The sequence below is a fragment of the Mercenaria mercenaria genome, unplaced genomic scaffold, assembly GCF_021730395.1.
Source record: "Mercenaria mercenaria strain notata unplaced genomic scaffold, MADL_Memer_1 contig_4025, whole genome shotgun sequence".
Lineage (NCBI taxonomy): Eukaryota > Metazoa > Mollusca > Bivalvia > Venerida > Veneridae > Mercenaria > Mercenaria mercenaria.
The window spans coordinates 3,163-16,242 of record NW_026462222.1 but is presented as its reverse complement, the minus strand read 5'-3'; the positions used below and the strand labels follow the sequence as shown (position 1 = coordinate 16,242).

General features: G+C 35.5%; 1 long non-coding RNA gene across 4 annotated transcripts; it reads right to left on the bottom strand.

The window, feature by feature from the left end:
* Positions 1 to 1,726: 1,726 nt before the first annotated feature.
* On the bottom strand, positions 1,727 to 10,938 carry LOC128553596 (uncharacterized). 4 transcript variants are annotated; one of them, XR_008369384.1, is made up of 3 exons: positions 10,654 to 10,938; positions 5,192 to 7,798; positions 1,727 to 2,021 (listed from the first exon to the last, which is right to left on the bottom strand). It is a non-coding gene; the product is annotated as an uncharacterized LOC128553596 (long non-coding RNA). The 4 variants fall into 4 exon arrangements; XR_008369383.1 differs by having other exon boundaries at positions 1,728 to 2,021; positions 5,042 to 7,798; positions 10,654 to 10,937; XR_008369385.1 differs by lacking the exon at positions 1,727 to 2,021 and having other exon boundaries at positions 2,029 to 5,420; positions 7,680 to 7,798; positions 10,654 to 10,921.
* Positions 10,939 to 13,080: the final 2,142 nt, after the last annotated feature.

The window sequence follows — 13,080 nt, the reverse complement described above, 5'->3', positions numbered from 1 at the left end:
GTTTTAAGAAAAAGTATTCCGATATATATCAGCACAGTAAAACTGTTCCGATATATATCGGAACACTTTTTCTCTACTGAGGTCCTATCAAGGGAGTATAATTTTTTCCTTTCAAAGAAAAGATGATTTTAGCTCCAATTTACAGTTCACAGAGAAAGAATTGTCACAAACACCTACATTTATAAAGTAAAAGAATAAATAAACTAGAATATTTCAAAAACTTGATAGTTATTGCCAAATTCTGAAATACATGAAATATATGAAATTCTGAGATTTCTCAAATGTTTCTTTTTCTTTGATTTTTTTTACAAACAAAACAACAAGTTTTACAATATGTCTGGCCAATGAAATGCAAAGATTTAAAACCAATGCAGAAATTTGTTGGGTACTTTTATCTGGGGAACACATTTTCTAAAACAGAAGTTTTAGTGTTTCAGTCAGCGAGGCGCAGAAAGGGAATCAAAATAGTAAAAATAATAATAAACAAATTTAAATGAAAATAATATATAAATTTTAATGATAAACTATGCGATAAAACAGTTATAATATGTAATGCTCGTGTGTTACGAGGATATATCAGAGCTAGGGGTACATCTCATTATTTTTCTCTTCACATATCTGTCTCGGCCTACCGGCCTCGACGATATGTGCAGAGAAAAATACCCTCGATGTACCCCTAGCTCTGTTATATCCTGGTAACACACTCTCACACATACTATAACTATTACATAAAAAAAAAGCTTCTTTTTAATTTGTTAAAGCGAATGTGCAATATCCCGTATAAACTGACAGGTAAACGTGTCAAACTATAATAGCGGATATCTTACCTCTGTGACCTATTTGCCCTCAAGGAAATTACAAGATGGTTTGAGAAGAATATCTTATTATAAACTGTCGTGTCAAAAAATACATGTACATGTACAAAGATTCATTCAAAACTTATTAAAAATACGCAACAACATCATTATTGTTTTTGTTTTTTAACCGCATTTTCTATTTACGTTCACGAGTAACAGAAATCTGTTTGCCAAAAATCGTTTTACTTCATATTTTTAAATTGCTGCCGCCTTTTCATTATTTAAGATTTTTCTATTCTGTTTTTTGTACTTTCTGGTCAAAAGTCTGAATTTTATGCCCATAATTTGTATCATTTATTTACTTTTAGAAAGAAATAAGTATTTAGGATCGCGCTGTTTGAAATTTTGCAAGTAATTCTATGAAAATTCGACCGTTTTTATAGAATTTTGCCAACATTTCTGTCGATACCTTTTTAAAATCGTTATAGAATTCAAACTATATTACTTCTCAATCAGTGTTGAAAATCTGAAGCGATAAAATCAAAAAATGAATGCGTGACACGCGTTTTTGTATACGTGTCGATGAACAAAAGTAACGGCGTTGTAAGTTAGACATTACGATAGGTCGCACGTGCTCGTGGAATGGAAAATGACCGGCATGGCGTTTTGATATCTGTACGATTCGCGGGTAAATTCCAGTCAGTGGTAGATAAAAATAAACAAATAACGGAAAATGGACTTCCTGGCTGCAGCAAAAAAAAAAAAATACAACACTTAACTGGTATGGTAAAAAAAAACACTGTACTAGTAAAAACACGACACGAAAATGTTAAAAAGAAATAGTCTTTGGTTCTTATAATTATTTGATATTTTGATCGATACAACACCATACAATGTATAATAACGGTATTTGGGTTACATCTTGAATCAGTACAAACCTTAGTCCCAACACTTAGGGACGAAATATACGCTGAGAAAATACATGTCCAAAAACTTAGGGTCAAGAAAAATAATTATTTTTCCACATTTTAGGGGTGTCCCAAGATTTAGGGTGTCCCAAGACTTAGGTGAAATACGGTATTTACCTATTCACAACACCAAAGTTAACAATTGTCTTCAGTCAAATCTGAGAAGTTGTAGACTTATATACACAAAGGCGGTGAATCCCCTTCTATGCAACAAACTTCACATTGTTCAAGCGCTCTCATTTCAGGGTTTTGGGTACTGAAAATATAAGAAATCCGACAAAATAAGTAAAAATACAATTTAGGACCTCAAATATGATGATTTATGCTCACTGTAGCATTTAAGGAAACCAATATTCAAGTCTAGTGTGTGAAAATCTGCCTGTTTTCCTTCAAAATCTATTGAAATATGCCAATTTCAGGCCTGATCTGTTCAATTTCAAGTCCGTAAACTGCTTTTTCTTGCACGGATTATGATTACACATATTTCTTTATTCAGACTGTGTGTACTGTGTAAATTCAAGTATCCAAAAGAGCAATTTAATGTAAACAAGAATAGAAATATATATGAGCCGTGCCATTGGAAAACCAACATAGTGGCTTTGCGACCAGCATGGATCCAGACCAGCCTGCGCATCCGTGCAGTCTGGTCAGAATCCATGCTGTTCGCTAATGGTTTCTCTAATTGCAATAGGCTTTAAAAGCAAACAGCATGGATCCTGACCAGCCTGCGCATCCCGCTTTTCCGTTTTGAACCAAATCACAAGCGTATGAAGAATACTCTCTAGATGGTCGCAAACAGGCAAAACTGGCGTTATCAAAAAGTCATGTTATGCATATTCTGACATTCTCATTCAGTCAAATTGTACATGTGCCTATTCTATATCGCCTCTATTAAAATATGCTATTCATTTATTGCAGGTCTTTCATTCACAAATTCACCAATGCATTTTTGTATACACCATCGGAGGAACTATTTTCTATGTTACCACTTTCTTATTGTGGTCAACCAAGGGCAAGTAACTGTGATCTTGTTCCTATTTCCTCTGCACATACCTTGTTTGCATGCTGAACAATGTTAATGTGAAGTTCAAGTAAGATATAAGCAATAGTAACAGAAAAACAAAATTTGCCGAAAAACTTTAACCACCTCCTAGCAGTCATGAGCTTTAATGAAAAAAATTATCTGAAGGAATTTGGTGAATGGCCATACAAAGAACATTGCTTTGAAATTATTTTCAAATCAAGCCAGATGTTTCAAAGCTGAAGATTTTCAAAGTTTTCTATACATCAATACTGGGAAAACTAACCTACCCCCTTCCCCACTCTACATTTTTTAATGCAAAACTGCTGTGTAATTACTTTAAAACTGGACAAGCAATTTCAGAAAAGATCTTCCAAAGTTTTCCATATAACTACACTAAGAACATTAGCCTGGACCTATTTTTTTTTTTTTAAATGTCTTCTGGGAAGAATATTATAATGTTTCTCCTTTTAGTTGCCATCACAAGAAGAATTCTGCTATGATAGTCTTGAAATCTGAAATAAGACCTCCAAAACAAAGAAACAATCCTGTGAAGTTTGTTTGAAATAGGCATATAATGGTTAAAAGGAGATAGAGACATTTTGGATGATATATGGATGACAGACCACCAATGATCCTTAAAGCTCACAATGAGCACTTTGTGCTCAGTTGAACTGAAAAAGACTTTAAACTAATGAAGAACTAGAGCAGTCACAGGAAATAGCGCCCTCGGCCATTTCGATGCTGCATGGATAGTGAAACTGGCCGCATCTGAGGAAGTTGGAACTGTTTAATGACTCCACAAAGATATTGGACAGTAGCTCGAGTCTGAGTCAAAAGTATTAAGTAATAAGAGATGTAAAGATAAAGTGTCTCAAAACATTACATAAATATAATTCTAAGCAACAAGGGGGATAATCATGAAATATTGGCGCAAGAGTGATTTTTGCACCTTGTGACATATTATGTGGGAGATGATTGTAATAACAACTTCCAGTTTGAATCAATTCCTTTTAGTAATAACTGAGACGTAGTGAAAATGCATCAAAATTAACCTGAAATTCTCAGTAAAAGGGGGGCATATTTCATGAAATACTGGTCCATATAAATCAGAAACAATGGACCTTTGTGTCATATGGATATGCGTGATGAGGTGGAACAACTACTTTAAGTTTGAATCAAATCCATTTATAAGTAACAGAGATAGAGAAATTGTATCGAGACTTTAACCTAAAATTCAAGGTAAAAGGGAGGAGGGTGGATGGGATAATTCATGAAATATTGGTACCAGAGTTCTGGACTTTAATTCAAATGATGTGGTGATAAGGTGGAACAACAACATACAGTCTGAATCAAATCAATTTAGTAATGCCTGAGACAGTGAAAAGGCATCAGAACTCCAGATAAGATGCGTATTGGCGTATATACATTTTGAAATTTACGAAAAACGCAATTAAAATCAAACCTACCCGTACTGATACGCATTGAAAAAAACAGGATACATACTGTAAATGTATTAATATTAGCGGAGTACTAATTTTCGTGCTATTCACAGGATCGGACATGCGCTAGTTCATGTCTAGCGCTGATATTAGACTGAAATGATGGGCTTTCCTTAAAAAAGCGATATTTGTAGTACTGAAATACCGTAATTACAATGAAACAGAGAACAGTGGAATATCTATTTATTGTGTAAATATGACAATAACTGCATTCCTAACTAATATTCTGCAGAAAGCTTTGAATAGAATAATTTAACCTGTTTGAATGTTAGTATAAAAATAACCCCTTTTGTAAATCAAGTTGCTTTTTTTTCTTCTTGCCCGTAAACATGGTATATAACACCTTCGGAATAGTTACAGTGAGTATGTTGGGTTTTATGGCGAATCAACACAAAATGGTCATATATCGCCGTGGGAATAGTTACAAGTGTCAGCATAACATTTTACTGCTTTGAAAACCAGGTGTAAATTTGAAAACAAACAATTATTGCAATTCTGCACTGTATACATGTACAAATTCACAGTATACAGATAAACACTGATCTAAACGAATGTAGATTTTATGCCATACTGTAGACCTATGCATGTTTATTTGCGTGCCTGGTCGTTTTCATTACGAATAACATTCAGCCACCAATTGGCTATATTAGCGCCGGTGATACTGCACTAATACAAGTATGCGTTAAAAAGTCAAACTACTGAATTTAAGGCATTTGCACTAAAATTTAGCCGCGCTAATATAAGTACACTTACAGTAGTTTACTGGATTTAAGTGCGTAATCCAATCTTTTCGTAAATCAAGCACATTATTTTTGTAATCGAGTACAACAAACATAAATGCTGTCTCATAAGGTGTCGGCCCAGTACAATTTCTTCTTCTTTGCTGTATAGTAAAACACGCACCTTCTGAAATGGATTGTGACTTTCACAACAAAATTGCAGCATTGACAGCTCTGTATTTGTAAAGAACAACCCTGTTCCAGTCAATATAGCTTAGAAAATCACTATCATCAACGATGAATTTTTTTGCTACACATCAAAGTTTTAAGTCCATGTTCATATTTCCAATAAACATCTGTCATGTCTACCAGTCTGGAGTAGTTTTTTAATCTATCCGCACAGGAATATAGTCCTGAAAAACACAGACAAAACAACTGTTAAAGACATCAGAAATGGCACAAAATGTACACTGTGTCAGTAAATACATTTAGAATTTAACATGTCAAAGTAGTGATGGCTTCAAACTGGGAACTTCAAAATTTCAAAGAACTACTTCCTAGGATACAATGACCAGGAAGTACTTCAATACCAGGGTGACACCTAAATCTAACCAAATTTTGAATTAAGCCAAATTTTTTACGCATTCTGGTTAATTAGGGTATTGTGAAAAATACTCAACAAGGCATTCTCACTGCAAACTAAATTCTGTACAAACATGGGGCTTACTTTGCGGACAAATTGGCTCGGAAACTGGTATTTCAAGTGAAAATATACAAATTAGGAAAACTGTCATATCTTGAAAGAAAAATTTTTGATGGATTTTTATGAAATAAAGTTTGGTGTCACCGGCTGGTCTGGTAATATCTTTTATATAACAGCATGCCTTATTTTTTCTGTAAACTGATATATCAAATAAAAAATTACAAAACAAGAGCTGTCTGATGACAGCGCGCTCGACTATTCGAAGAATTGATTGAAGAATGGGGTCAAAATATTTCCACGGATATTCAGACAAAAGAAATAAATAGATTATACAAACAATGTTCCTGTATTACTATGATTTCGATAAGTTTTGCACTAAATAGCAATATATGAGCCGATTTCAAAGTCCAAAAAGGCCATAATTCAGTCAAAATAGTTATGTACTCTTGCCTACAAATGGAAATCATAATGATAAACAAGTGTTCAAAGTTTAAAAGCCATATGTCAAATAGTTTTGACAAAACATGGACTTGTATGAAAACAAAACTAATTTCAAAGTCCAAAAAGGGCCATAATTCAGCCAAAATAGATGACAGAGTTATTTTCTCTTTCCTACAGATAAAGACTATTATACTAAACAAGTGATAAAAGTTTCTAAGTCATATGTCAAACACTTTACAAAAAATATAAACTGGTACGAAAAACTTAACCAAGATTTCTAAGTCAAAAGGGGCCGTAATTCAACCAAAATCCTTGATGGAGTTATGTACTCTTGCCTATAACAAGACATGGTGATGGTTAACAGGTGTTGAAAGTTTCAAAGCTTTATCTCAAAAGACTTTGTCAAAATATGATCTGGTACGAAATATTAACCAAGATTTCTAAGTCAAAAGGGGCCATAATTCAGCCAAAATCCCTGATGGAGTTATGTACTCTTGCCTATAACTGGCCATGATGATGGTAAACAAGTGTTGAAAGTTTCAAAGCTTTATCTCAAAAGACTTTGTCAAAATATGAACTGGTACGAAATATTAACCAAGATTTCTAAGTCAAAAGTTTCAAAATATGAACTGGTACGAAAAACTTAACCAAGATTTCTTAGTCAAAAGGGGCCATAATTCAGTCAAAATGCTTGACAGAGTTATGTACTCTTGCCTACAACTGGACATGGTGATGGTAAACAAGTGTTGAAAGTTTCAAAGCTTTATCTCAAAAGACTTTGTCAAAAAGTGGACTGGTATGAAAAACTTAACCAGGGTGTGACGCCGAATCCGTGGTGAGTAGGATAGCTCTACTTATTCTTCGAATAGTCGAGCTAAAAATAAGAGTTTGTTAGCTGAAATAAAAATAAACTGATATTTTAAAGATTTAATGGACAAAATTCCATGACAAAGACCAATTAGGATTACTGCAACTAATATCTAAAAGTAAAACACACCCACACACCACACTATTTTATAATAATATCAATTAAGGTCAAAAGTGATTATCTAAGACTTCCATGTTCATCGCCGTTTGAATACATCTGCGGATGTCTCTAAATTGTTCTTTGTACTTTTAGCATGTATAAATGTTAAATTCTGCTCAACCCGGGGCTAGAGGGCGTGGACGGTAGCATGCATTTCCACTACCGTCCATGAACAGGCTCAATCAAACCGAGCCTGCAACATTTTCGCTTTTGTTGTGTTGAGCGACCTGTGGAGTTTCCACTTTTTTATTTTATCACCTCTTAATGATGCATTTCAAATAGACTTTCTGATAGCTGGATTAGCATATATAATCCTTGAAAAAAAAAACAACCTGAATGTGTTAATAATGGCACAAAAAAGACTTTTAGTTACAATATTGCCAGACTTTAAGCAGACAGCATCAAAATCTTTCAACAACTGTATAGAATTCAACATGGCAAAGGGAAAACTTAAGTGCCGTGTGGCTGGCGGACATTTCAAGGCAGGAAATAAGAAATTACCTGCTTACCTTCTTCCTTCAAAGGCTGCAACCAATCCTAGATGTAGTTCAACTGTAAATGAAGACCAGGTGGATAGGGGCTTCCCAAAGAAACCCGAGCTTCGACCACAACTGCCGTATCTGAAAATGGAATGTGAACCATTAGGGAATAGGGTTGTGAATCTGGACCAACTAATTTACCTTATGAACAAAGTGTATCAGCAACATAGTTCTGGAAAGTGTAAACAGTTAAATATTTCACTGCACAAGGAAAAGAAATATAGACTAGGCTCAAAATTGCAGTTCAAGTGTAATTCCTGCCATTTCCTTTCAGATAAAATGGAAACATATAATAGACGACGGGACGGCAAAGGAACAGCAATTAACATGTTACTTGTGTCTGCCCTCCAGGATACTGCCATCAGAATAGAAAAAGTGAACTTGTTCCTAACTTCGATGGACATACCACCAAGTAGAAGTAACATGCAAACTTATCTGAATGCTGCCAGTTTCAATATTGTCAAGCTGAATGAGGACATGACAGAATAAGAGCGCCACCAAGCGGGGCAATATACGCCCGAAGGCTTACATCATAGGATGGTAGCAAAATTTTAAGAACTTGACTGTTGTAGCCCCAAAGGACTGGTTCAACAAAAGGAAAACTTCAAAAAACAAATCGAAGTCCACAAAAAATATTTTAAGTCTACAAAAAAATTCTTATCAGGTACAGGTATGTAAAAATACACCTTAAAATTGGAGGTACCATCCATAATGTACCACAGAAAAGTGGTATGGTTTTTCCCTATGGCCAATAATAAAAAAGTTTCAAAATAAGCTATTTATTGTAACATAAAAGGGAAGTAATTCAAAAACAAAATTATTGTAAGTACAAAAAAAAGAGATCTGCCAAATAAAAACAAGAACACTGCAACGCAAAGCAATATACACAAAGCAAAGTCATATTTGACCTTTGACCCTTAAGTGTGACCTTGACCTTGAAGCGAGTCATCCGCAACATGCGCTCTGCACATCGTTACAATGTGGTAAACATTTCTGCCAAGTTTCTTTGAAATCCTTCCAGCAGTTCAAGAGTTACAGAGCAGACACTAAACAAACTGATATGACCTTTGACCCCTAAGTGTGACCATGACCTTGAAGCAAGTCATCCGACACATGCGCTCTGCACGTTGTCTTGGTGTGGTGAACATTTGTGTCAAGTTTCTTTGAAATCCTTTAAGGGGTTCAAGAGTTACAGAGCGGACACGAAACAAACTGATATTACCTTTGACTCCTAAGTATGACTTTGACCTTAAAGCGAGACATCCAAAACATGCGCTCTGCACATTGTCTCGGTGTGGTGAGCATTTGTGTAAAGCTTCCTTGAAATCCTTCAAGGGGTTCAAGCAGCATGCCCACTCATTTTTAAAGTTGAGGGTACATGTACCCCCTGCTTTTGCAAAATAGGGGTACACTTCAAAATTTGGGGGTACACTACATGGCAGATCTGAAAATTTTCTATTTAACTACTGAAATTTATATATTACATGTTTTTTTTGTTTGTTTTTTGTTGTTGTTTTCTTCATACAGAACTCTCGTGGGTGGGGTATAACAGATGAGATAATTTTAGAAAAAGTAAAATGTTTTTCCAAAGTTAAGATAGGAAATTCTGAATCAAAACACCCCTCCCTATATTATACTAAATATAAATAATTTTTCAGCAAGGTTCATGTATTCCCAATTTCGTGAACGGAACACGATTCATCCGAAATAACATACAATCAACTGAAGACTGGTAAAATTCGTCCATCAATAATAAATGGCCAAACTATTACAGATATGCAATGTGTATCAAAATTGCAGTTAAATATCGAAAAATAAAATTCTGTTAACCTTTTGCTGAGTTTATTAAAGCTAAAATGCCTTTTTGCGTTTCGTATCCATTCTTTTTTTGCACACCACCCGTATGACGTCCGACTAAAACATTTACCAAACCCCTCTATACAGCTGACAATTACGCCGAGAATTCGGTGATGGAAACGAAATTATAACGTTCTTGGACCGGATCTGCGTTTTAGACCATACCAAACAATTGGCAAGTGCGCGATGAAATAAACAGCGATATTGCAGCTGAACTAGAGTTCCTAATCTCTGCGTGCATGTACCCCCAACAAGTGATTTTTATGCGTGCATTTGATATTTTGTACGTGATTCACGTACTGCAGTGCGTGAATGGGCATGCTGTTCAAGAGTTACAGAGCGGACACGAAATTGCTAACGGACAGACAGACACCAGCGTCATAACATAATACGTCCCTTCGGGCGTATAAAAAAGGCAGCTAGTCATTCAGCATAACCTCGAACAAGGACATCAGAACCCGCAACTTCTAGATCTGTCCTTTGATGGCCACTACAATGCAAAAAGAATGGTGTCCTCTATAAACCTGGACAGGCAGCTTCACAAGCCTATGGAGTTGCAATTGAAAACCATACAAGCTACAAGTACATAGTGGGACCAGCTGCACAAAATAAGCTTTGCTGGACAGGGGCTTATCTGAAGAACAAGGAGATCGACATAACTTGTCCTGGTGGCTATGATGAATGCACAGCAACAATACCATACATGGAGCCTCATTCTGAAAGAAAAACGGCATACGGCATTGCTGAGCAGTTGTCAAATGTGAACCTACTTATCCACACACTGACAACTGATGGCGACACAGTAGCCCATCTGGGAATGAATGACTTCTATGATAAGCCAGGCTATGCCTGGAGTGTCAACAGCCAGGCAGATCCACATCATCTTTGAAGCATGCAAGTAAGAAAAGCCCTGACTTCCAACTGGAGCCAGACAGTATTCCAAGGCAAAAAACTGACAGGCAGTGCCAGACAACAAGCCATTTCAGCTCTGGGTAAATACATCAAGGCTAGATGTAGCGCAATCATAAAGAAACTTCGTACCAATGGAAATGGACTGACAGAAGAAGTAAATCGCTTACCGGCAATAAGAGCAGCTACTATACAGTGCTACACTGGAAACAGCAGCTTCTGTCCATACGACTCAATAGTTTGCTCTGGTCTAGGGAGTGTTGGTGACTGGTGGTACCATTCTAAGTTTCTACCAATGCATGGAATTCATCACCTGCAACTGAACAAAAATGACCGTGAGCTGTTGTCAGCAATTCTTGAGATAAGACTCAGTGACTGTGCCATTATGAGTGTGACAAGCAACACTTCAACACAGAAATGTGAGGGGTTCAACAGGGCAGTACTACATTGTATCTACTATGCCAAAAGACATTAACCTGTCCAGAAACTTTGCTGGTAGTCTGGCATCAAAAACACTTCAGCTGAACAATATACTGCAAGCTTCTGTGGAAAAAAAGTCAAAAGCATTACCGGATCGGCTCTTTCACCACGAGCAAAAAGGTATCTCAAAACATCTTCAAAGAGGTCACAGAGACATAAATACAACAGCCAAGTTCAAGACCCGCAGAAAAAATAATCAAGCCAAGCTGGAATATGCCTATCATCAAGCCCGCAGTTCAGGCCAGTATCCGGACGAGTACGTGAAAGGACAACTTGATGAGGCCCCGTCAGCAAACAGTGTTTCTAAAACTTAATGTCTTAGAAACGTAGCGGTTCTTCACCTACAAGAAAAAGAACAAGAGCTGTCACAGGAGACAGCGCGCTCGACTATTTCGATGCTGGATAGTGAAACTGGGCACATCTGCGGAAACTAGAGCTGTCACTGGAGAGTTTAATTACTCCAATGATGGATGAAGATAATGCACAATAGCCTGAGTCTGTGTCAAAAATATCAAGTAATAAGACAGGTAAATATAAAGTGTATCAAAACATTATATAACTATAATTCTAAACAAAAAGGGGGCATAATTCATAAAATATTGGTGCAGGAGTTATGTACCTTGTGTCATATGATGAGGATGAGGATTTAAAACAAGTACTTCAAGTATGAATCAAATCCATTCAGTAATAACTGAGATATAGTGAAAATAAATTAAAATTAACCTTAAATTCTAAGTAAAAGGGGGAATAATTCATGAAACATTGGTGCTAGAGTTATGAACCTTGTGTCAATATGATGTGGGTGATGATGTTGAACAACTAATTCAAGTATGAATAAAATACATTCAGTAATAACAGAGATAGAGTGAAAGTGCATCAAAACTTTAACCTTAAATTCTAAGTAAAAAGGGAAATAATTCATTAAAAATTTGTGCCAGAATTATGCACCTTGTGTCATATAATGTGGGTGAAGATGTTGAACTATTATTTTAAGTTTGAATCAAATCCATTCAGTAATAACAGAGATAGGGTGAAAGTGCATCAAAACTTTAACCTGAAAATCTAAGTGAAAAGGGGGGATAAATCATGAAATATTTGTGCAAGAGTTATTACCCTTATGTCAGATGATGTGGGTGATGATGAGGAATAATAGTAAAGGCCATTTATGGCCAAAATGCAAAATAAAGGAAAAAACTCGCAAAGAATTGATTTTTTGTGTAAGTATTATACAAGATGTATGCAACAACATATAAAAAGTATAGAAAAGTATCATGATGCAAAATGTCTATTTTTGGGGTTAAAATGTTTAAAATATTAATGAAACTGCGGATTTCTGGAATCGGCTCATAACAACAGATTTATGCATCTAACGAGGTCCAACTTTGGCACTACATTAAATTACTATATTGTGCAAAATGTAAACTAATTAGAAATTTAGAAGAAAACAAAATGGCGTCCTAAATCCAATATGGCCGCCATAAAAACGACATTTAACCAGAATTGTCGTCGATTTTATGTCAAATTGTCTCATATCATTGCTTTTACATATAATAAGCTGGTTATTGTTAGTAACAGTATGCAGTTTACCTAAGATGGAAAACATACTGCCAGCAGGTTCAATATGGGGCAACAGTGAAGTATACAGACAAAATTGCCGAGTCATTCGGCAGTAGAAATTGTCGTAAAGCAGCGATAAATTCCTTATTTATTAACAAAATATATGAGTATGGGTACTTTTCTTTCTTAGTAAGATCATTTCCAATATGATAATCATGGTTTTGAGGCAAAATTACATTAAAAGGTGTTTTCAGTTTATTTTCTTTTTCATTAAATAGGAAAATGGCACAAAAAATATGGTAGATTCAAATAGTCCTCAGCCTTTTTTCTTCCTTTTTTTGCTCTGTAGAGTTATTTTCCTTATATTTTGCAATTATTTTTCTGAAATGACATGCTTGACATTGAAATAATAAAATGACATAATTTGTCATGGAAACTTATATCATACACCACCACTACAATCTGGGGTCTCAGTTTCAGCTGATTTTGCAATTTGTGTGTTTGACTGAAAATATTTTTCTTGCTTCAAACATAACCCCCGCTTTTCTTTTGATTTTTAT